The 27,327-nt window shown below is 40.5% G+C and overlaps 1 pseudogene; it reads left to right on the plus strand.

Moving 5' to 3' along the window:
• The first annotated feature begins 11,216 nt into the window (after positions 1-11,216).
• LOC110940367 lies at positions 11,217-12,055 on the plus strand (annotated as a pseudogene).
• The last annotated feature ends 15,272 nt before the right edge of the window (positions 12,056-27,327 follow it).

Raw genomic sequence — 27,327 nt, forward strand, 5'->3', positions numbered from 1 at the left:
CTTTGCATATACAAAGGACACATACACACTAATATCCTGAGCTTTAGACTTGAGATTAACATGGACAACCTGATCCGTTTGGGCAAGAACCATAAGATCCACAACATCATTGTTCCAACCTACAATAATTCTAGTCCCTCGATTACAACTGCTGCCATTCGAAGTCCACTCCCATTGCTTGAACACACTTGTACAAATCTTAGAAAGTTTAGACACCTCCACATGAGACTCCAGAATTGCACATACACTCAACCGATTGTCTCTCACAACTTGCTGAACCTCCCTTTGTTTCAGGGGCCGGTTCAAGCCCCTTATATTCCATGCAGCAATATTATCCATAAAAACCCGTAGCACCGGGAGTGCTTGCCCCCTCAGAATTGCTCTTCTTCTTATTCGCTGACATAAACGAAGAAATTTCCGGCTGGCATGGATCTAATAATGCTTCATCCTCTTCCAAGTTTGAACGCTCATTAGCTGAGTTCTTATCCTCCTTCCGTACACCACCCGCTGAACTACCTGACGGCTCTGAAGTGTTTTGGGTATTTGGGCCTTCCGACTTGGAAGTATCATCACCTAGCACTTCATATTTGTTTTGCAAGCTCACTACCGGATCAGCTATATTTTTGTCCCCTTGATTTTTGGTACCCGATGTACTAGCACCAGCCGAGTTTTGCTTGGGTTTGTAAATGAATTTCGGCCTCGGTTTCTTTTGAGGGAAGCCATGCTTTGCAGTTTTTCGTTTATCCATTATATAGCCATCATCATCTATTATAATCTGCTTCGCTTTTTCTTTTTCCTTAGGAGCCCTCGGGCATGAGGAGATAGTATGACCAAATAAACAGCAGGTTTCACACCGGTGAGGTTTCCATTCATATTCGACTCTAACTCGTTCCATGACGAATCCTTCTTCATCCATTTTAGGAATTGCTACCACTACATAAGATTTTAACTCCTTGTCGGCATTGATTTCAACCATAGCACGTGCATAACTAGTTCTACCCCAATTTTCAATGCACATATCAGCTGTATAGCTATCTAGCCTTATCGGGGTACCCACCTTGGAGGCTAACAAACTCAATCCATCATCTGAATACACAGCCAAAGGAACATTGTGTAACCTGATCCAAACTGGAACCGACTTAACACCGTCCTTCTTTAAACTTGTAGTCGGACTCCATACATTCAAAAATAATGGTACTTTTCTAACCAGCCATGGCCCATTCTCAAGAACCTTAAGCATACCCTCTTTTGAATCAAACTTGAAAAAGAAAAATCCATCCGAGTTCATCATAAGCTTAACAAACCCATATTTTGCCCATACATTCTTAACATAGTATTCAACAACGGGAAAAGGCAATCGATCACCTAAGAAGTAACCGTAAAGAACATTTTCAAACTTTTTTTGTACCTGACGTATTGCTTCTTTAGGGATAACAACATCTGCCTCCTCCACACTCTCAACCGATTCCAGCAATCTGAAGTTTACCTCACGCTTAACTTGCTTATTCATCTTCACCCTATCCGCATAAGAGCCTTGGACTTTCTCTCCCTCCTTAGGGTTTTGATCAGGAGGAGTACACTCCTGATTCCGGCCATCATTACTACCATTAGTAGGAATCACAAGAGGTACCTGGACTGTTACCTTCTCCAATTCATCGATTACATTAATGACTTTCTGACCTTGCTGAGCAACTCCACGTCGAGCCAACAATGGGTAACCCTCAACATTCAGTGGTTTGCTGAATAAAGAAGGTTTCTCACGTAAATCCTGCATGTTCACCGGCTTAGATCCCTTCGAAGTAATAAACACATCACCATGCATCCTTTCAGAAAACGATTGGAACCCTAAGTCATCCAACCCCGTATCCCGATTCCTCTCCATTCTGAGAAAAACCCTAGCATGCAAAACGGACAAGCAAACAACAGCAAAAAAAACCCCTACGATCAAGAACGACTGAAACCCTAGCAGTAAAGAAAATGAAACGAAACCCTAATAACAATTTCAAAAGATTAGAAACCAGGATTGCAGTCTAGAACCTTACTCAGAAGGATCGACAACACCCCAATACCTAACCCAGATCAATTGAAATTAAGGAAGAGATCAAGAACTAGGGTTTCTATTGTTGTCGCCAAAATCGCCTAGAGGACCAGAGGAAAGCCATTTTACCTTAAAACACACTTAGAACACGAAGTTGATGATACCCAGAACGCAGATCGATCTTATAAAAACATGAAGCACCTTGCAGCTGGTCAAAGAGATCATCAATTCGAGGTAGGGGACATCGATTCTTGATGGTAAGCTTATTAAGCTCACGATAATCGATACACATTCGAAAAGACCCATCTTTCTTTTTCACGAAGAGGACAGGAGCTCCCCAAGGTGAATAACTCGGACGGATGAATCCTTTATCAGATAACTCTTGAAGCTGTTTCGATAACTCTTGCATCTCTGACGGTGCAAGACGATAGGGTGCTTTTGCAATCGAGCTGGCATTAGGTACAAGGTCGATATGAAACTCAACTTGACGAACTGGAGGCAAACCAGGCAGTTCATCGGGAAACACCTCTGTATAATCCCGAACAATCGGAATATCCTGGATACTCTTACTTTTGCTTCTCTCCTCGGTGACATGTGCTAGAAAAGCAACATATCCCTTTCTCAAATATCTTTGGGCCTTTGTACACGACATAAGCTTCAAACCGCCAGACGGCTTCTCTCCACGAACTTCCAAAATATCGCCTGAAGACAAAGGAATACGAACAATCTTATCGAAACAAACCACCTCAGTGTGGGGTTTGGTTAACCAATCCATTCCAATGATGATGTCGAAGCTTCCAAGTTGCATTGGCGTGAGGTCAATAGGAAAAAGATGGCTATCAAGGTTTAACTTGTGACAACCCAAACTTTCGAGGCTAGTTCCTTTTAGTCACGTGATCCTGTTTTCTAATCGTTTCTCTTTACGTCCTTTTCGATGATAAAAATTGTTAAACGTGTGTGACTGTTATAAGCTTGTTAAATGAAAGATCGGGTTAAATATGTTTGCGTGTTTAGTGGGTTAGTTGAAGTGTCTAAGAGTTATGTTGGGCCGAAGTCTTTAATGAACTACTTTAACCCGGTTCCAAATAGTATTGGGCCGCCAATGTATGTAAGCAATCTAGCCCAATCCATCGCTGGTGATTCAACACTCAGCCCAACATGTATTTATTTTGCTAAAGCCCACAACCTCTATTATTTAGTGTACGTAACATTATCATGTGGTGACTTGATACAAAAACTCCCAAACTAAAGAAACCCTACTTCTCCCTAATTTGTACGTGCGGCAGACCCCCCTGCATCGGAGCCTTTCAATCTATATTCTTGACTTCGGTTAGTGATCTCTATTGTTAACTTGTTGTTCTTGTTATTGATATGAATCATGCGTATATGTGATATTATGTGTATTTGTATTTTCATGAACATATGATAATGAACCTTGGATATACTTATGTAATATGAACAAATAAGTGGGGTTTGGTAATTATGAATAAATCGATGATAAGAAGGAACTGTTTTGTGCCATTAATTACTCGATTGGAGACTATTATAGTTATTGAAATTTATATCGATATTATGTGACAATTAGTGGACTATGATTGTTGTTTGTAAACTTGATATTGACTAAACTAAATTGAACATTATGCTTACTGATATATATTGTTTGATAAGGAACAAGAACTGTTGACTAAATAGTGATGTAAATATTGGGGTGTTAATTGGTATTGGATATGGAGGTTTGATAAACTGATCCATGTTCTAATTGTTCGAACCCACTAGTTAAGTTGGTCCAATCAAAGTAGGCCACTGTATTCACAAACTTTAAATGATCGATGTTGATTGATGGTCATTGCACGTAATAAGGGTTCGATGAGTTGTAGGTTATTAGATAGGCTGCATGATTAGTTGATGATATGTGAACGATACTTGTTTCGGTCGAATCCGGATAGAGATATGAGAATTCTTGTCTGCTAAACTGAATTTTGGAAGGATGATTAGGACTTATTTGGATCAATAAAAACTCATACGATGTTCGGATTGTGATTTGAATTTATATGATGTTACAAAATTTCTTGTTAATTGTGTTAATCATGTTATAAAATTCTTGCTAATTATTAAAGTTGTGGGGATGATTATTAATTGAATAAGGTAATGGGTTTTCAACCGAGAATGTGGATGTTTTGTCCACTAATTTTCACAAATATTCAATCACCGATTTCTAGTATATGTGTAGCCTTTTTATGGTCCAATACAATTCAAGGTAAGTGTTTTGTTAAAATTGACAACCTGGAATGAAGTTGGGGGCCCATGTGGGTTAGTCTTGAACTAATCAAAAAGCCATATGGGTATTCTAATAAAGTTGTCAGTGATATAGTCAAAAGTATAGTGTGTATTTAATTAATGCCATGATGTGTGTGTTGACTACTTGTGATGTGTGATGGTTATGACATTTGATTTATTAGAGTTATTAAATTAGATGATAATGATCATGTGTAATATAATATGGAATTGATGTTGTGAATTGTTGTTGTGATCTAGACATTGAAATAAGGATTTCAAGACTTTTGAATGAGTTTGTCAGATCCACTATATTGAGTAGGTTCAATAAGAAGTTAAAATGCATATGGTTGTGGCTCAAGTTTACACGTAAATAGGATCATGTGAAGTTTAATGATGATGATGAAATTGTGAGTTCAATGGTAAAGTTATTAATATGTTCAGAATATGCTAATTCATGTATGTGTGTGATGTCTCAAACTCCCCATGTGCGTGTCATCATAATGGTTTTAAAACCATTTAATTGTTTTTCACCATATATCATGTGCACCGAAATTAAGGGCCAATACAGGATCTTCTTAATTGAACTAATTGGGCCGCATCTAATTAATGAAGTTAGAATGGACTGTTGAGTGTAATTTGGAACTTGGGCTCGTAAAACAAACATGTTTTTGGCATGAAAATCTGTTGTGCGAATAAACGTCATTATCTTGGTTGAGGTATGGTGTAGCTAACTGTTAGAACGTGTATAATTATGTGTGTATTTCGTAAGTACAACTTGTGCAATGTGTGACAAAATACATGGTTCAATGTGAATACGAAACTGATTGTTATTGATATGATAAACCATGTTAGGACGTGCTTGATCAATTGGTAATTAAGTAGCTAATCTTACCGAGCAAACCAAAGGTGAGTTCATCTCTTGAGCATGCGTCCCGGTGGTTGGGACAGTCAGTGGGTATCCCAGGGAGGGATAAGTCTTTTGGGTAAAAAAACGGGAATGTTGGATAATATACTCTTCCTATCACCTTTAAAGTCCCTCCGTGTTGTTTGGTTACCAGGAAGGTAACATGGTATTAGTTAGTAGCGCTACTTAGGTTTGGCAACCTCACCCCGTACCTGGGAGGACGGGTGTTGAACTAATGACCTAGTCATGACCAATGCTTTGATAGGAGCATTGGAGAAAGGGCAAAATAATCAGAAGCCGTCTTGTATTGGGGTATTATCAACATTGTTTTCAACATTACTTTCGGATTTAAGTTCAATGGATTAACTAAACACTTGGTAACCAACGTTTTCGTAAAACTATGAACTCACCAGCGTTGTCTGATACACTTGTTGCATGCTCGCAGGTCGTTAGATTATATGGATTTGGAACTTGCTGTCTGAAGTAGCTGGAGTGGTCATGGGTCGTGTTGATTGGATACGAATGATGGGTTATCGATTACATACATTTAATTTGAAACAGTTAAACTATGATTTCTTTTATTTGCTTCCGCTGAACGGGTTGGTTTCATTTAAACTTATTGATGGTACTTTTCAGTAATAATTGATCATTTTATTTAACAACTTGTGTTTGGTTCAATATGATTAGTGGCTCGTTATTGGGTTGTCACACGCCTAGTAGGGTTTCCCATGGGTGGTATTTTTGGGGGTGTGACAGTTTGGTATCAGAGCCGCTGGTTATAGTGAACTTGGTTTTAAAACGTTTTCATAAAACCAGACTATAACCGAACAGGACCGAAATCGACCATGACACTCAGCTCCAGACTGCAAGGTTCGTTTCTCATTTACTATTGCATAGTATATCTAATGTACACTTATGTATAACATTACACGTGAATGCACACTTGGCACAACAGCATGAGCCCTTACATTACCAACCCCTGTTATGTGAACTGCTAGTGTGACACTTTCCTTCGACTACTGTGATTCTTGATCCTATAAAACCTTTCGCTTGCTATTTGAATGTGCGGAACCTTTTAGCGCAAGTTAAGAGGCACTGAGATAAGCATGCAAATCGCCTTATTATTATGGGTGCACACATAATAATAACGCGAGGTGCATGCAAGTCCCAGTGAGGCTTAACGAGCGTGAGAAGGGTTCTGCCCTATTGTGTGTAAACTTGGTAGATTGTAGGTTTCAACGTGATACTTGACCTGTACCTCATTTCGACTCGTAACCTTTTCCCTCTTCTCCTATAGAATCATGAGTGGACGAGGACATGGACGTGGTCACATCGCGATGACCCAAGCTGAGCTGACCAACTTGATCAACACTCGTGTAGCTGAAGCCCTAGCGGCTTACCAGGCTGGTCAACCTGCGAATCAAAACAATCCACCTGCTCCACCTGTTTGTACGTACAAGATGTTCATGGATTGTAAGCCACAGACATTCAGTGGGACCGAAGGGGCTGTAGGACTCCTGCGATGGTTTGAGAAGGCTGAATCGGTATTTGCAATGTGTAACTGTCCAGCTGGGGACAGAGTGAAGTATGCTACGGGCACACTCGAGGATGGTGCCCTTACATGGTGGAATGCCCAGGTTCAGATGTTGGGTATTGAGATGGCGAATGCCACTACTTGGGATGATTTCAAGGAGTTGATGCGAGAGGAGTATTGTCCTCGTGATGAGATTCAGAAACTGGAGAACGAGTTCTACAATCTGAAAATGGAGGGATCTGAGATTGAAGCATACACTAGGAGGTCTAATGATTTAGCAACTTTGTGCCCTAATATGTCTCGACCCCCACCTCGGCGAATTGAGTTGTATCTCAAGGGCTTAGCACCAGCTGTTAAGGGGTACGTTATTGCTGCAAACCTAGACAATCTGCCCCGTATCGTCCGTTTGGCACATAAGATTACTGACCAAGAGGTCGAACGTGGCAACTTGCCGCCACGCGTTTCTGCTACTACCTCGACTGCTACAGCTACCACACCTGCTAGTGATCACAAGCGAAAATGGAACGATACTGACAAAGCAACCAGTGCCAGCCAATCTCAGAAAAGGGCAGACAACAGCATCCACCGTAGTTTCAGCCAGTCGTCTTCTGTGAACCAGAATCAGAGCAATAATTCAAATCAGGGTTCTTACGCGGGAAAGCTACCAAAGTGTGATAAGTGTATGTTCCACCATCGCGGACCGTGCACCCGGGTATGTCATAGGTGCAACAAGGTGGGCCATATGGCTAAAGATTGTAGGGTCTGGCTCCCAAAGCCGCAGCAGCAGCCACAGCAACAGGAGAGGCAACAGTCTCAACAGAATCGGGGAAATCAAAAAGGGTGCTTTCAGTGTGGTGATGAGGGTCATTTTAAGCGGGATTGCCCTCAGCTTAACCAGAATTCTGGCAACAACAACAACGCAGGGAATAACAACAATGGGAACCATGGTGGGAACGGGGCAAGTGGAAGGGTATTTACTATTGGCGCCGGGGAAGCTCGCAATGAAGGGTAATGCTGAGAGCGATACGTCTTCTTTGAATGATCTTTTTGTTTCTATTTTATTCGAATTTGGTGCCGATTTGAGTTATGTGTCTCTGGGGTTCAATCGTTAGCTAGGACTGACTCCCACCCTTCTTGTAAATAAGCATGTAGTAGAATTAACTGATAGTAAATCGATAGAAGCTTCTCATGTTCTTTTTGGTTGTAAACTTGATCTCGTGGGTCAAGTGTTCGACATTGACCTACTTCCCAATACTCTTGTAAGTTTTGACGTGGTCGTTGACATGGACTTGGTTATCTATGTATCAAGCAGAAAATTCTCTGCAAAAAGAAAATCGTGCGTTCCCTCTCCCCGGTGGGGAATCCTTATCAGTTTAAGATCATCGTAGTGGTGCCATTGTTGGCATCGTCTCAGTCGTGAAAGCCCAGAAGTGTCTACGGAAGGGCTACTCTGCTATACTAGCTCTTGTCACCGATTCGCCACTTTAAGAAAGGAAGATCGAGTATCTTCCAGTTATTCGTGAATTTTCTGACGTGTCTTCTGAAGAGTTACCTGGTTTACTTCCACATCGTTAGGTGGAATTTCAGAATTGACCTTATGCAAATCCTGATTTCCTTCTGGGATACAACAATCCCTTGGGTTCGCTGGATACTATCACAGATTCATCATGAGATTTTCGAAGATGGCGCAACTTCAACCTCCTTAGCACAGCGAGGAGCTGTGAATTCATGGGAAATCAAAACAGGGAAATGTTTCTTCAGCTTTTGAAACCCTACCCTGCAACGCATTGAGCATCGCTTCTATCCGAGGGTACTAATGATCTGGCGGTATACCATGATGGTTCGGATCAGAGTCCCAGTTACACATCAATGCAGCACGAGAAGGAGATGGCCCACGCGGTGGACTTACAAGAAGAACTGCTCGATTCACGACCTGCGGTGGAAGCCATGGTCCTTGGACCGATCACAAGAGGCCTCCCATGCACCTTTGTTTTGAGAGAGTTAATTATGTGATGGCATCGCTCGACGAAACTCCTGAGCGAATACGACTATGGAACCTAAACGCGTACGAACTTGCAACTCACCATCGACTCTAGCCTACATGATCAGATTTGCCTTGTCCAAGTCGAAGCACTGAAGGAAGAAAATTCCCAAGCTGGGTTCGTGCGGTACATAGGTGATAAGGTCAACCTTCTTGTTAGACTAAGATGGTTAACAACTTAATTACTGGAGATGATTGGCGGCAACGCGTGACTGTCGGGAAAGCTGATAAACTTGGGAAACGCTAGAGGCAATCGTATTGTGTTGAAAGTCTCACACTGGGAAGGTGTGGCATGCTTAGGAAACGTGGCAAGCTTAATTTACGTTACGTTGGGTTATTTGGAATTCTGGAAAGAATCGGTCACGTCGTCTAAAACTCGAGTTACCCGACGAATTGGGTAACGTTCATGATGTCATTTATGTCGCGAGTCTAAAGCAGGGTTTGTCCGACAAAACGCTTGTGATACCTTCTTAGAGTCTGAGTCTAACGTCAAGTTGCAGTTTTCGAGGTGCCTATTGAAATCATGCCCCAGGAGGTTAAGGTTTGCGAGTACTGTCAAATTCCAATTATGAGAGTTCATTGGAACTCGAGACTAAGTATCCGAAATCGTACGAATCTGCTGAATCAATTCCGATGCAACTGGTGAATTTCGGGACGAAATTTCTTTCAAGTTGGGGATGATGTGGCACCTGAGAATAATCCGCAACAATCTTGATTTCTCACTTCACTCTTTTGTGCTTACTTGTCAAATTTCGGGACGAAATTTCTTTCAAGTTGGGGATGATGTGACAACCCAAACTTTCGAGGCCAGATCCTTTTAGTCACGTGATCCTGTTTTCTAATCGTTTCTCTTTACGTCCTTTTCGATGATAAAAATTGTTAAACGTGTGTGACTGTTATAAGCTTGTTAAATGAAAGATCGGGTTAAATATGTTTGCGTGTTTAGTGGGTTAGTTGAAGTGTCTAAGAGTTATGTTGGGCCGAAGTCTTTAATGAACTACTTTAACCCGGTTCCAAATAGTATTGGGCCGCCAATGTATGTAAGCAATCTAGCCCAATCCATCGCTGGTGATTCAACACTCAGCCCAACATGTATTTATTTTGCTAAAGCCCACAACCTCTATTATTTAGTGTACGTAACATTATCATGTGGTGACTTGACACAAAAACTCCCAAACTAAAGAAACCCTACTTCTCCCTAATTTGTACGTGCGGCAGACCCCCCTGCATCGGAGCCTTTCAATCTATATTCTTGACTTCGGTTAGTGATCTCTATTGTTAACTTGTTGTTCTTGTTATTGATATGAATCATGCGTATATGTGATATTATGTGTATTTGTATTTTCATGAACATATGATAATGAACCTTGGATATACTTATGTAATATGAACAAATAAGTGGGGTTTGGTAACGATGAATAAATCGATGATAAGAAGGAACTGTTTTGTGCCATTAATTACTCGATTGGAGACTATTATAGTTATTGAAATTTATATCGATATTATGTGACAATTAGTGGACTATGATTGTTGTTTGTAAACTTGATATTGACTAAACTAAATTGAACATTATGCTTACTGATATATATTGTTTGATAAGGAACAAGAACTGTTGACTAAATAGTGATGTAAATATTGGGGTGTTAATTGGTATTGGATATGGAGGTTTGATAAACTGATCCATGTTCTAATTGTTCGAACCCACTAGTTAAGTTGGTCCAATCAAAGTAGGCCACTATATTCACAAACTTTAAATGATCGATGTTGATTGATGGTCATTGCACGTAATAAGGGTTCGATGAGTTGTAGGTTATTAGATAGGCTGCATGATTAGTTGATGATATGTGAACGATACTTGTTTCGGTCGAATCCGGATAGAGATATGAGAATTCTTGTCTGCTAAACTGAATTTTGGAAGGATGATTAGGACTTATTTGGATCAATAAAAACTCATACGATGTTCGGATTGTGATTTGAATTTATATGATGTTACGAAATTTCTTGTTAATTGTGTTAATCATGTTATAAAATTCTTGCTAATTATTAAAGTTGTGGGGATGATTATTAATTGAATAAGGTAATGGGTTTTCAACCGAGAATGTGGATGTTTTGTCCACTAATTTTCACAAATATTCAATCACCGATTTCTAGTATATGTGTAGCCTTTTTATGGTAGAAATACAATTCAAGGTAAGTGTTTTGTTAAAATTGACAACCTGGAATGAAGTTGGGGGCCCATGTGGGTTAGTCTTGAACTAATCAAAAAGCCATATGGGTATTCTAATAAAGTTGTCAGTGATATAGTCAAAAGTATAGTGTGTATTTAATTAATGCCATGATGTGTGTGTTGACTACTTGTGATGTGTGATGGTTATGACATTTGATTTATTAGAGTTATTAAATTAGATGATAATGGACGACGGTAGGTAAAACCAATCAACAAAACACAAAATGAAGGCGTCTCTGAAAGCCAAATACGACGCCGACAAAGCCACCGCCGCCTCCGCCGTCACCCTCGCCTTCATCGCCGGCGATGTCAAACTACGCGCCTCCATGACCGACGCCACTGTCGTCAACGGCCCTAGCTTACGGATTGGCTCTAGCCGTTGACAAACCTGGATCTTTTTCTATTGACTACAATGTTCCCAAAAAGGACTTCCGATTTATGTTCATGAACACAATTAAGGTTTCCGACAAGCCATTAAACTTGGCGTACAGTCACAGTTTGGGAGATCATAAGACTGTGCTTGATGGGACGCTAGTGATTGATTCAGACAACAAAGTATCTGTTAATCACGTCCTAGGTTCAGGAAACTGCAAGTTCAAGTACACGTATGTTCATGGAGGGATCACTACATTTGAGCCTAGCTATGATTTGGCGAAAGATTCATGGGATTTTGCAGTTTCTAGAAAGGTTTATGCAGATCATGTGTTAAGGGCTGCGTATCAGACGTCCAGTCAAAATTTGACGGTAGATTGGGCAACCAAGTCGAAGTTGATTGGATCTTACAAGGTTTCAGCAAATTTCAACTTGGAGGGTGGATTAAAAGTCCCTAAAGTAACTGCCGAGAGCACGTGGGATTTCGAAATGTAAATCTTCGTATTCGCATGGAGATATTCATATTCCCGGTGTCGCTATAGTTGTTAACTATGTATGGTCTTGTTCATTTAATGATGTAAGTGGTTACTTACTTTACAAACCATCATAAGTGTCAATGTCTAAACTCTTGGTTTCATATTGAGCCATAAAGACGATTTATATGTCAAAAAAAAAAAAATTAGATGATAATGATCATGTGTAATATAATATGGAATTGATGTTGTGAATTGTTGTTGTGATCTAGACATTGAAATAAGGATTTCAAGACTTTTGAATGAGTTTGTCAGATCCACTATATTGAGTAGGTTCAATAAGAAGTTAAAATGCATATGGTTGTGGCTCAAGTTTACACGTAAATAGGATCATGTGAAGTTTAATGATGATGATGAAATTGTGAGTTCAATGGTAAAGTTATTAATATGTTCAGAATATGCTAATTCATGTATGTGTGTGATGTCTCAAACTCCCCATGTGCGTGTCATCATAATGGTTTTAAAACCATTTAATTGTTTTTCACCATATATCATGTGCACCGAAATTAAGGGCCAATACAGGATCTTCTTAATTGAACTAATTGGGCCGCATCTAATTAATGAAGTTAGAATGGACTGTTGAGTGTAATTTGGAACTTAGGCTCGTAAAACAAACATGTTTTTGGCATGAAAATCTGTTGTGCGAATAAACGTCATTATCTTGGTTGAGGTATGGTGTAGCTAACTGTTAGAACGTGTATAATTATGTGTGTATTTCGTAAGTACAACTTGTGCAATGTGTGACAAAATACATGGTTCAATGTGAATACGAAACTGATTGTTATTGATATGATAAACCATGTTAGGACGTGCTTGATCAATTGGTAATTAAGTAGCTAATCTTACCGAGCAAACCAAAGGTGAGTTCATCTCTTGAGCATGCGTCCCGGTGGTTGGGACAGTCAGTGGGTATCCCAGGGAGGGATAAGTCTTTTGGGTAAAAAAAACGGGAATGTTGGATAATATACTCTTCCTATCACCTTTAAAGTCCCTCCGTGTTGTTTGGTTACCAGGAAGGTAACATGGTATTAGCTAGTAGCGCTACTTAGGTTTGGCAACCTCACCCCGTACCTGGGAGGACGGGTGTTGAACTAATGACCTAGTCATGACCAATGCTTTGATAGGAGCATTGGAGAAAGGGCAAAATAATCAGAAGCCGTCTTGTATTGGGGTATTATCAACATTGTTTTCAACATTACTTTCGGATTTAAGTTCAATGGATTAACTAAACACTTGGTAACCAACGTTTTCGTAAAACTATGAACTCACCAGCGTTGTCTGATACACTTGTTGCATGCTCGCAGGTCGTTAGATTATATGGATTTGGAACTTGCTGTCTGAAGTAGCTGGAGTGGTCATGGGTCGTGTTGATTGGATACGAATGATGGGTTATCGATTACATACATTTAATTTGAAACAGTTAAACTATGATTTCTTTTATTTGCTTCCGCTGAACGGGTTGGTTTCATTTAAACTTATTGATGGTACTTTTCAGTAATAATTGATCATTTTATTTAACAACTTGTGTTTGGTTCAATATGATTAGTGGCTCGTTATTGGGTTGTCACACGCCTAGTAGGGTTTCCCATGGGTGGTATTTTTGGGGGTGTGACATAACTGACAATCACGAATAACAGAATCGAGAACAAGAGGTTTACCAGTAGCAACTTCGACAGATAAGGGTTTCCTTAATTTAGTTCTAGGTATCGCAAGCAAAGGTTCAAAAGATAACGAAACAAAACTACGATCGGCACCAGAATCAAAAAGAATAGATGCGGGTTGATTATTAACAAGAAACGTACCGTTGACAACAAAGGTACCATTGACAACGAGGTTGTCAGCCCTTGCCTTGTTTGCATTCAAGTTGCACGCTCGTCCATGGGCGGGATTCGCGTTCGCCTTAACATTCGGATGAACAAGAGAGGTATTGAAAACATCGACAGAACACAAGGAAGGTGATCATTTGTTCGTTACCTCGATCAAACAAGCAGTGACTAATCAAAGTAAATGAATCAAAATAATGCATCGCGAAGACATGCTCGCCTATAAGTGAACACTCACCCCAAGAGTTCCCAGGTAAGAGTGACTGGTCCGATTATGTGGATTTGTACGAACACTCTAGCCTTAGACAGAAAACTCAGGGTACAGGCATTCACTCTTCCAGTTTGCATGTGTTCACATTATTTTAACCCAAACCTTGACGAGATTTTGAAAATTCAAAAGGCACTAAGCCAAATATGAATCAAATTGGAAGGATTCAAAACCACAAAACAGAGGGTTCAAAACCTAGTAATCAATCATCCTAGAACGGATGATTAATTTTCGAAGCAGATTCGGATTTGTGTTCTCGTTGTGGTTATCACCTAAGGATAGGTGACGGTATTGTTTTAAAATCTAAACACAAGTAAACTTGTGTTAGGGTCCTAAAAGTTATAGTCTAGGTCAAAGCATTACTAATAACCTAATTCCCTATAACCATTGGCTCTGATACCAACTTTCTTCTGTCACACCCCGACCACGTAGGACAACAAACCGTGGCGGAAACATCGGGGAGTGTTGTAACAGAAGCAATCGTTTCACAACCATGGATACAAAAAGTGTTTCGTTTTATTGATAATATTAAGCATTGCAATGTCTTAACATAGAATATACAAGTTTTATATTGTCTATCATAGTTATTATGTCACTAAGGCCTCGTCCAGATCCTATGTGACGCATGCATCTTAGCAGTCATTCAAGCATCAACACCTAAAACATATGTAAAAACTTAGTCAGCAAAGAAATGCTGGCGAGTACATAGGTTTTAAAAGAGTGTCGAATTCATGGCTAGTTTAAGTGTTGCAATACTTTATTAAAAACTTTGTTTTGAAAACAGTATAATATTGCAACTTAATTAACCAACTCGAATCAAGCGGGTTATAGTTTATAAAACCTCGTAGCCATGATTCTTAACCCAAAAACCTTTGCTTTAGAACACCAACTTGTAAAACATCTTGTAAAAACTCGTATAGTGTATATCTCTTAGAAAAACATCGTTGTGTGATATCGCTTCAAAATCGTTTACCCAAGTGAACTAAATAACGCCACGATATGTAATATGATGAAAACACTTATATATAAGAAGTACCATCGGCGTATCTACCATGTTTTCACCACATTACACCCGTCTCGTTATCTAAACACTTAACCAAAATCCAATCGCTTATCGAAATCGTTTAACATCGTTTCCAAGTCGTTCCCAAATCGTTTACTCGTTTCACCTCGTGTATCTCGTTTCAAATCGTTTAACTCGTCCCAAATCGTATTCGTTTTAATAGTGAAACTACTTTTGGTCGTCTCGCTAATAACATTCAAACCTGTGTGACTCGATTATTGTTCAACTCGTTTTCGCATTAACAAACCTCCAAAGGGTAAGTTAAAAAATTATCAGATTCAGTCGTTACCCACAACCCCCACACATAACCATGGGTGTCGTGCAATAACGGGATTTGTCAGATCCTATGGTACCATAACCTAATACTGGTCGGCTTGATCAATGTTAATGAATGTCATTCGTTATGTAATTACAACCAACAAGTCGTGTACACCTTAATCGTTTTTGAAACCATCGTGAAAACATCGAAGTCGTTATTAGTTTTGTATAAACCACCTTAATCGTTTTTGAAACCATCGTGAAAACATCGAAATCGTTTTGATACATATGAATCACCCCAAAACAATTGAAAACAGTAAAATAGGGGAACTATGTACTCACCTTGGGTGCGTTTTTAAATGTTAACACAATCCCTCAAATTGTTTATGCGTCCTAAATAAAGTAAGGATGATTTTTAATAATCAAAATTCACATAAATACCGAAGTTTCTCCGATACTTAGAATTTTCACATAACTTTGAGTTTTCTCGAAAAGTTATTATTTTTGATTATTTTGGTGTATTTGTATATATACATATACTCAAGCGTAACACGTATAATCTTGTCAATACTAACACATCATCATACACATATTGTAAAACACATAGCACATTGTGACGCATTAAATTTACTCATGAACAACTCATTATAGTTATGTCGAAAAACACTTATTTTAGCGTTTCGGTAACATTTTTGAGCGTCGGAAGCCACGTATGACTAACCAAACACAAAGTAAACTTAATATAAGTTAAAATACTTATTTTCATACCAAAAATATCAGTTTGGTTACTGATCTAAAACAGTTTTGTAAAAGTCCTCCGAAAAGGCGATTTTTAACCGTTTTACCGCATAGTTTTGCATCAAACGTTTCCCGAACCATCCCAAATCGAATCGACTTGAAATTTTGACACAACCCATGTTATTTACTGAATAAAATAATGGTTATACTCACAATAGTGCAGGTCTTAAATAGAGCATATAAATCATGCAAATTTCACATATTTTATCACTTTTTAAGCTATATGTACAACATGCAATGCTACCAAACCTATGTCAAAGTTTTATGCCATTATATTACACCAAGTAATGTTATTTTTAGTGTTTATAATCTGTTCAAAATCACTTTTGTCATACAACCATTTTTTTTATCACTTCTTGAGCTTTAAATCAACATATTCCTTCATGTACAAGTGTCTAAAGCACACTATCATATCATCATCTTTTCATATGAGTTTAGATGCATCAAACATGTGATTTATTCATGTTTACTTGCTGATTTAATTGATCATTTATCATATCTTGCACAAATCATCAAATACTTGCATTTTTAACTATATTCAAGAACATGCAACAACATAAACAAGTACTTAACAAGAAATCAAACTTCAAGACTCATACACACATATATATATGTACGGTTATACATACATATATATCACCACCATTTTTTTTATTTGATTCCAGACCCATTTCTTTTTTTTTTTTTAGATTTCAAGTTTAGTGAAAATTCCAAGATCCAAGAGAAACTTCAAATCATCAAGAACAACCAAGAATCAAAAGTATGATTTTAACATAAGTGTTATACCTTCAAGATTCAAGTAGGTTGTGGGATGAGATTTTAATGATAGAAGCTTGAAATTGTCACACCCCCAAAATCCACCTGCGGAGTACCACCGCGTGGGAGCGTGACTGACCAGGATCAAGCCATCAATCATATTGAACATAGCATAATATAAATAAAGTAATTCGTAAAACTCCATTCAATACAATTGACGTTTCAAAACAATCATAGTATCAGTAGCGGAAGCATAAGTAAATAACCCAAGTAAACCATAAGTTCAATTATTCGAAATGTTTAAACATAGCGTTCTTAACCCACTGCCCACAACGTCCCGCTCCTCCAGTGCAAGCTCCATAAGTACCTAAGGTCCTGCAAGGCATGCAGCAGATAATCAACAAACTAGTTGAGCGAGTTCACAGTTTATAGTTTAGTTTGGGTAATAGTGCGTTTGTTCAATTAAGTTTCGTATCGTATCAGTTCCATCGCGGCCTCACAGGCATGTGTGCGAAGATTATGTTCGTTAGTTCGCGACCGTAGTCTTTACCGACCAGGGTGTGTGCGAAGGCAATTGATCAGTTCGTTCGCGACCATAGTCTTTACCGACCAGGGTGTGTGCGAAGGCAGTTGAGTAGTTCGTTCGCGACCATAGTCTTTACCGACCAGGGTGTGTGCGAAGGCAGTTCGACCAGTATCATTTAAGCATGCACAAACAATCATCCAACCCATTCCCACCCTGGGAACCCATGCCTTGGCTGTGTGAACTCACCTTGGTTTGCTCGGTATGCTAAGTTATGCACTCACAAGTAATTAATCACGTCCTATTGTATACACGTATAGTAAATCAGTTCATGGTCGAAATGTTACGCATGCAATTAATTGTTCACATAGCAGTTAGTTTGCATATCGGCACAGCACGTAGTATGGCACGAATACGTTCATCACTAAGCATAGCATGTCAATTAAATCAACATATGTTCTATTGTTCCAGACATTATTCAAAACCCTAATATCTTTCGAATCAAATCATTATCTTTCGACATCAGTAATCATAATCATCAAAATGATCCTTCGGTCCGAAGGTTATGTTTCGAACTAACACTATCTTTCGACCCAAGTTATCTTTCGGTCAAACTAGGTTTCGGTCAATTAATGGTTCGGTCAAACTATCTGTCGGTCAAACTATCCTTCGGTCACTACTACTATGATTCGAAGGATAGGTATCTTTCGGTCCAACAGTGGTTCGATCAATAAGTATCCTTCGGCTAGTAACAGTTACGTTTATCCGATTAACCCTTAACACAATTTTCACAAATCTGCTAACATCAACAAGATCAAACAAGCATACTTCTCATGTTTATCAAGAACCCTAATCTGAATAACCAGATCATTCAAGCTACAAGATTATTCAAACCATCCGATTTACACATATGTTTTGATTACATAAACTTGTCCGATTACAATATCCAGCCGATTATTAATCTGGTTAACATACATATCCAATTCGTATACAAATCCGAGGAACATCCAAATTCTACCAATCATTCACAACCGAAAAACATGCAACCCTAATATCTTTCAAAACATACATACTATCCGATCACGATATGAACAATTTGGTTAACATATATCCGACTAGTATACGTATCCGATAAATCATACAATCCACATATTACAAGTAAATCGGTAAATCATATAATCACATACACCTTAAATACTAACCGGAATTGAGAGCAAAAAAGGGAATTGTTCAGCAAATAATCTCCGGGTGTTTGTAATTGCCGTCACACACGAACTGAAAACTAGGGTTTTTCTTTGAAAATAACCATCAGTTTACATGCATCCTTATATATACGTATCACAGTAATGGGCCAAGCCCAACAGAACAACTGGGCCGAAACATATCGAAGGATATGTTTCGAGCGCGAAGGATATGTTTCGAGCGCGAAGGATATGTTTCGAGACTTCATATGTTTCGACATCCTTCGATTCATGCATCATGTTTCGTGGAACATCCTTCGTAGGTTGGGCCATGATTCACACTAACTAGCTAACATACAGTACAAGTTTCACAATATGGAACCCATTATACACAATCAAACAATTATGCACAATCAAGCAATCAAACATATATATATATACTTTCATATCAATCAAATGTGAAATTAAGTAATTAGTCAAACACATGCTCTTGTAATACGTATGAAATCAATCTTAGAAATTCGAGTTGTCACATTATCCCCAACTTGAAAGAAATTTCGTCCCGAAATTTGGTACGCACTTACTGAGGTAGCTAGGCAAGTTACATAGTTCACCGGTTTTCCTGGGGTGTCACATCATCCCCCCGTTGATTTGGAATTTCGTCCCGAAATTCAGTAGTAGTAGCTTCAGCCTCAGAAGTGGATGCATTGGTTTCGAATAGCTGGGGGTACTTTTCTCTCATCTGGTCTTCGCGTTCCCATGTATACTCTGGGCCACGCTGGGAGTTCCAACGAACTCGCACAAGAGGGATTCTCTTGTGTTTGAGGACCTTAACATCCCGGTCCGTGATTTCAACTGGTTCCTCGACGAACTGCAACCGCTCGTCGATAGTGAGTTCCTTAAAAGGAACTATGAGGGTCTCATCTGACAGGCACTTCTTCAGATTCGACACGTGAAATACATTGTGAACTGCACCGAGTTCAGGAGGTAGGTTTAATCTGTAGGCTACCTTGCCAATCTTTTCTAAGATTTCGAACGGTCCGACGTACCGCGGATTCAGTTTGCCTCTTTTACCAAAACGAACCACACCCTTCCAGGGTGAAACTTTCAATAAAACCCGGTCCCCGACCTCATATTCCAATGGCTTTCTACGCTTGTCCGCGTAGGCTTTCTGACGGTCGCGTGCTGCCGCCATGCGTTGCCGTATCTGTGCTATCTTTTCTGTGGCGTCCACAACAATCTCTGGACCCGTAATTTGACTATCCCCCACCTCTGCCCAACAGAGAGGTGACCGGCATTTACGTCCGTACAATGCCTCGAATGGAGCGGCTTGAATGCTGGTATGGTAACTGTTATTGTACGAGAACTCCACCAAAGGGAGGTGCTTTTCCCAGCCGTTGCCGAAATCGATAACACACGCTCGGAGCATGTCTTCTAGAGTTTGAATAGTTCGCTCAGACTGCCCATCCGTCTGAGGATGATATGCTGTGCTCATGTCTAATCGTGAGCCGAAGGATTTGTGCATCGCTTGCCAAAGCTCTGACGTGAATCGTGCATCGCGATCCGAAATAATAGAAGTGGGCACTCCGTGCCTCGAAACAACTTCTTTAAGGTAAACATCTGCTAGGGTGGAGAACTTATCCGTTTCCTTGATAGCCAAGAAGTGAGCAGACTTTGTGAGTCGATCAACGATTACCCAAATAGTGTCATTCCCACGCTGGGATCTAGGCAAGCCCGTAACGAAATCCATGGAAATTTCTTCCCATTTCCACTGCGGTATCTTGGGCTGCTGAAGTAGACCAGCTGGCTTCTGATATTCGACCTTGACCCTCGCACAGGTCAAACATTTTCCAACGTAAGTAGCGATGTGAGCCTTCATACTAGGCCACCAATAAGTAGTGCTGATGTCGTGGTACATTTTATCCGACCCTGGATGTACCGAATAGCGAGACTTGTGAGCTTCATCCATTACAAGTTCGCGTAACCCGCCATAAAGTGGGACCCAAATACGCCCCGTTACATAGTAAGCACCGTCTTCCTTTTGTTCCATGCGTTGCCTTGAGCCGCGTAAGGCTTCAGCTTTGACGTTTTCGGGTTTCAGTGCTTCTAACTGAGCAGCTCGTAACTGTGCAGGAAGACTGGACTGAATGGTAAGCTGTAGCGCTCGCACGCACTTAGGTAGAGTGTCTTTCCGACTGAGGGCATCAGCCACAACATTGGCCTTGCCTGGATGATACTTGATGGCGCATTCGTAGTCGTTCAGAAGTTCAACCCATCTTCGTTGACGCATATTCAAATCCTTTTGCTTAAGGATATGCTCGAGACTCCTGTGATCGGTGTAAATCGTGCACCTGGTACCGTACAGGTAGTGTCGCCATATCTTAAGCGCGAAAACAACAGCTCCCAGCTCTAAATCGTGCGTCGTATAATTCCGTTCATGAACCTTGAGTTGCCGAGAGGCGTATGCGATAACTTTATCCCGTTGCATCAATACACAACCAAGCCCTTGTATTGATGCGTCACAATAAACCACGAAGTCATCCGTGCCCTCGGGCAGTGAGAGAATAGGCGCGCTGCAAAGCCTATCCTTTAAGTACTGAAAAGCGGTCTCTTGCGTATTACCCCATCTGTAAACGACACCTTTCTGTGTAAGCATAGTAAGTGGTTGCGCGATCTTTGAGAAGTCTTTAATAAATCGCCTGTAGTAACCTGCCAAACCCAAAAATTGGCGTATCTCTGTCGGTGTACGTGGTGCTGGCCAGTTTCTGATCGAATCAACCTTGGATGGATCGACATGAATCCCATCCTTGTTTACCACATGACCTAAGAAGTGGACTTCACGAAGCCAGAAGTCGCATTTTGAAAACTTTGCGTACAATTGCTCTTTTCGAAGAAGTTCCAAGATAAGGCGTAAGTGCTGCTCGTGCTCCTCCTGACTCTTGGAGTAGATCAAAATGTCGTCGATGAAGACGATAACAAACTTGTCGAGATAGGGTTTGCACACCCTATTCATAAGATCCATGAAGACTGCTGGCGCGTTTGTAAGCCCGAATGGCATGACCAGAAACTCGTAGTGACCATAACGAGTTCTGAAAGCAGTTTTGGAGACGTCCTCATCCCGGACTCTCAGCTGATGATACCCTGACCTCAAATCGATCTTGGAATAGTAACACGACCCTTGCAACTGGTCGAATAAGTCATCTATGCGTGGAAGAGGATAACGGTTCTTCACCGTCACCTTGTTGAGTTCACGATAGTCGATGCACATCCTGAACGTACCGTCTTTCTTCTTCACAAATAACACTGGAGCTCCCCAAGGCGAAGAGCTTGGACGAATAAAGCCCTTTTCCAAGAGCTCTTGCAGCTGTTTCGACAGTTCTTCCAGTTCGGTTGGAGCTAAACGATATGGTGCGCGGGCTATTGGCGCTGCTCCAGGAGCCAATTCAATCTGAAACTCGACTTGACGATGAGGCGGTAAGCCTGGTAAATCTTCAGGAAACACCTGAGGGAAGTCGCGTACAACTGGGATATCCTCCAGCTTCTTTTCCTTTGCTGATGCATCAGTAACGAGGGCCAAAATGGCAGTATGCCCCTTTCGTAAACATTTCTGCGCCTTCAAGTAAGAGATGATGCCAACCACAGCACCACTCTTGTCGCCCTGAACTTCGAGAGGTTCTTGACTGGAGCGAGGAATACGAATAACCTTTTCCTTGCATAAGATCTCTGCGTGATGTTGAGATAACCAATCCATGCCGATGACGACGTCGAAGCTACCCAAGACTATGGGTATAAGGTCAATCGTGAAAGTCTGACCCGCTAGAACAATGCTACAACCCTTGACTACATGAGCGGCTTCTACACTTTTACCATTCGCTAGTTCTACGACGTGTTTAGTGTCTAGAGGTGTTGGTGTACGTTTTAATAAGTTACTCATTTTCATGGACATATAACTTGTATCAGCACCCGAATCAAATAAGACAGTAACATAAATATCGTCGAGAAGAAACTTACCCATAACCACATTGGGATCATTCACTGCATCTCCTCGACCCAACACAAAAGCACGACCACGAGCTTCATTGCCGTTGTTGTTTCCCCCGTTGTTGTTGTTACCATTACCCTGATTGTTGTTATTCCCGTTGCCCTGGTTGTTGTTGTTATTGCGATTCTGGTTCAACTGGGGACAATCGCGTTTGTAGTGACCTTCAGCCCCACACTGGAAACACCCCCGGTTTCCACGCTGTGGCTGCTGCTGCTGATTCTGTGGAGCTGGCGGTGGAAGTTGCTGGTTCTGATTCACTGGTCGCGCGCTTCTACAATCTTTGGCCTCATGGCCCATCTTGTGGCATCTTTGACATTGACTCCTGCGACATCTTCCACTGTGGTGTTTGTTGCACCTGTTACACCACGGGTGATTTCCCTTATAACCACTATGTCCCTGACTGCCCGATGACTGCTGACTCGGACTCTGGTAATCGTTGGTGCGACGTTGCTGAGTTTGGGACTGAACAGACGCTGATCCCCTGCTGGAATCCCCGTCCCACTTTCTTTTATTCTCGCTGGGTGTGGCAGAAGTAGCAGCAGTGGGAGTGACTGAAGTAACAGCTGTAGCAGTAGCGCCGACACGCTTCGGCAGTTTATTCTGATCCACTGCCTGATCGGTGATGCGGTGAGCGAGACGCTGTATTTCCTGGATATTGTTGAGGTTAGCCGAGGTAACGTGGCTCTGTATTTCTGGCACCAAACCTTTAAGATACAACTCGATACGCTTGTAAGGAGGGTCCACCATAGTTGGACATAACACAGCCAACTCATTTGATCTCTTGGTGTAAGCTTCAATTTCCGAACCAACCATCTTCAGATTATACAACTCGTCCTCCAACTTGTGAATGTCTTCTCTAGTGCAGTATTCCCTCTTGATCAGTTCTTTGAATTCATTCCAGGGTGTGGCGTTAGCAGCTGCCAACCCTAAAATCTGCACTTGTGCGTTCCACCAAGTGAGCGCAATCCCTTCAAGTGTGCCAGTGGCGAATTTCACCCTGCGAGCCTCAGGGCATTCACACATCTCGAAAACTGACTCGAGCTTTTCAAACCAGTGGAGGAGTCCAACTGCTCCCTCCGTGCCACTGAACGAGCTAGGACGACAGTCCATGAAAGTCTTGAAGGTACACGCAGGTTGTTGCTGAGCGGGTTGACCTATTGTGTACGAATAGGGCAAAGTTAAGTACGAGAATTAATGTAGGATCTAAAGATCCTAGTGTCTATACTGCAGGGTATACTACCTGCTTGGGCGGCTGCAACTGCCGCAGCAACGAGAGCCTCTAGCTGGGCTTGAGTCATGGTAATTCGTGCGGCCATTGATCTTCACATCAAAGGCAACATAAGTGAGAAAGGTTCGCGAATAGTGCGATGACAGAAGAGTGTAAGCACATAAGTATTCTCATGCAATGTCAAGTTGTGAGCAAGGTAATGTAAGCATACTACGAGCAAAGTTCTATGCAAATTCTAGCATGTAGGCAATAAACATAAACCTTATTACCTAGGAAGTTGAGTCTTGCACGTGGAGCGAAGCGTCGTTGTGGATCGTTGAGAGCACTGTTCTGGTTATAGTCTGGTTTTAATAAAAACGTTTTTCCCATATTAAAACCAAGTTCTCTATAACCAATGGCTCTGATACCAATCTGTCACACCCCCAAAATCCACCTGCGGAGTACCACCGCGTGGGAGCGTGACTGACCAGGATCAAGCCATCAATCATATTGAACATAGCATAATATAAATAAAGTAATTCGTAAAACTCCATTCAATACAATTGACGTTTCAAAACAATCATAGTATCAGTAGCGGAAGCATAAGTAAATAACCCAAGTAAACCATAAGTTCAATTATTCGAAATGTTTAAACATAGCGTTCTTAACCCACTGCCCACAACGTCCCGCTCCTCCAGTGCAAGCTCCATAAGTACCTAAGGTCCTGCAAGGCATGCAGCAGATAATCAACAAACTAGTTGAGCGAGTTCACAGTTTATAGTTTAGTTTGGGTAATAGTGCGTTTGTTCAATTAAGTTTCGTATCGTATCAGTTCCATCGCGGCCTCACAGGCATGTGTGCGAAGATTATGTTCGTTAGTTCGCGACCGTAGTCTTTACCGACCAGGGTGTGTGCGAAGGCAATTGATCAGTTCGTTCGCGACCATAGTCTTTACCGACCAGGGTGTGTGCGAAGGCAGTTGAGTAGTTCGTTCGCGACCATAGTCTTTACCGACCAGGGTGTGTGCGAAGGCAGTTCGACCAGTATCATTTAAGCATGCACAAACAATCATCCAACCCATTCCCACCCTGGGAACCCATGCCTTGGCTGTGTGAACTCACCTTGGTTTGCTCGGTATGCTAAGTTATGCACTCACAAGTAATTAATCACGTCCTATTGTATACACGTATAGTAAATCAGTTCATGGTCGAAATGTTACGCATGCAATTAATTGTTCACATAGCAGTTAGTTTGCATATCGGCACAGCACGTAGTATGGCACGAATACGTTCATCACTAAGCATAGCATGTCAATTAAATCAACATATGTTCTATTGTTCCAGACATTATTCAAAACCCTAATATCTTTCGAATCAAATCATTATCTTTCGACATCAGTAATCATAATCATCAAAATGATCCTTCGGTCCGAAGGTTATGTTTCGAACTAACACTATCTTTCGACCCAAGTTATCTTTCGGTCAAACTAGGTTTCGGTCAATTAATGGTTCGGTCAAACTATCTGTCGGTCAAACTATCCTTCGGTCACTACTACTATGATTCGAAGGATAGGTATCTTTCGGTCCAACAGTGGTTCGATCAATAAGTATCCTTCGGCTAGTAACAGTTACGTTTATCCGATTAACCCTTAACACAATTTTCACAAATCTGCTAACATCAACAAGATCAAACAAGCATACTTCTCATGTTTATCAAGAACCCTAATCTGAATAACCAGATCATTCAAGCTACAAGATTATTCAAACCATCCGATTTACACATATGTTTTGATTACATAAACTTGTCCGATTACAATATCCAGCCGATTATTAATCTGGTTAACATACATATCCAATTCGTATACAAATCCGAGGAACATCCAAATTCTACCAATCATTCACAACCGAAAAACATGCAACCCTAATATCTTTCAAAACATACATACTATCCGATCACGATATGAACAATTTGGTTAACATATATCCGACTAGTATACGTATCCGATAAATCATACAATCCACATATTACAAGTAAATCGGTAAATCATATAATCACATACACCTTAAATACTAACCGGAATTGAGAGCAAAAAAGGGAATTGTTCAGCAAATAATCTCCGGGTGTTTGTAATTGCCGTCACACACGAACTGAAAACTAGGGTTTTTCTTTGAAAATAACCATCAGTTTACATGCATCCTTATATATACGTATCACAGTAATGGGCCAAGCCCAACAGAACAACTGGGCCGAAACATATCGAAGGATATGTTTCGAGCGCGAAGGATATGTTTCGAGCGCGAAGGATATGTTTCGAGACTTCATATGTTTCGACATCCTTCGATTCATGCATCATGTTTCGTGGAACATCCTTCGTAGGTTGGGCCATGATTCACACTAACTAGCTAACATACAGTACAAGTTTCACAATATGGAACCCATTATACACAATCAAACAATTATGCACAATCAAGCAATCAAACATATATATATACTTTCATATCAATCAAATGTGAAATTAAGTAATTAGTCAAACACATGCTCTTGTAATACGTATGAAATCAATCTTAGAAATTCGAGTTGTCACAGAAATCACTTGAATGCACCTTGGAATCACCTTTGATTCTTCACAAACACTTGAAATATGCTTGGAAAGGGACTTGAATCTTGATGAACTAAGTTTGAATATATGAAGATGGATAGAGAGAGAGAGGGTGGACGGTTTGGGGAGAGAGAGAAGAGAAGGAGTGGAGTGTGATCTTGTAGATTGTAATCTTTGGAAAATATATATGTAGAAGATTTGCAAGATATGGAGGAGATATGAAAGTGTCATGCAATTACAAGTGTCATGTAAGGATCAAGTAAGATATGAAAAATCTTGGCAAGCTTTGTTGGTGGGGTTACCCTCCATGTGACCGTAAATATAGATGGGGAGGGGGTTAAATGTAATTTTGTTGGTAAATAGGATAGAAGTAGGTGTTTAACTGGGTACCGGGTATTTTATCTAGCGTTTAAATCCCGGTTTATGGCGTTCTAAATTATTTTTATTATTCTATAAGAATAAACTCGCCCAAAATATTACTGAAATAAATTTCAGTTGCCAAGACTGGCTGCGTTGTCCGCGTTTCGCAGTAGAAGCACTGTGTCGCGTAGAAACACACGGTACGCGCTTAAACTTGAAAAATAACGTTTTTAGGCATTTCGATTTATTTTTCAACATGGACCTGATAAAAATAAATTTTTAATCATAACAGAATATTTTTGGGATTTAAATATTATCCGGGCGGTCACCAACGCTCGTTTCGCAGTTTTGTTGTAATTAGTTCTTTAGTTCAAATAGTCATGTTTTTGCCATACCGAATCTTTCAAAACTTATTTCTAAGTTATGTAAAGGATATTTAGGGTATGTTTGGCTTACGTCATAGTTCCGGAGTGTATGTTGCGTTAAACTGATTGCGTTTAAGCACCAGTTTGCGTATAACCTT

Source organism: Helianthus annuus, chromosome 5 (genome assembly GCF_002127325.2).
Source record: "Helianthus annuus cultivar XRQ/B chromosome 5, HanXRQr2.0-SUNRISE, whole genome shotgun sequence".
Lineage (NCBI taxonomy): Eukaryota > Viridiplantae > Streptophyta > Magnoliopsida > Asterales > Asteraceae > Helianthus > Helianthus annuus.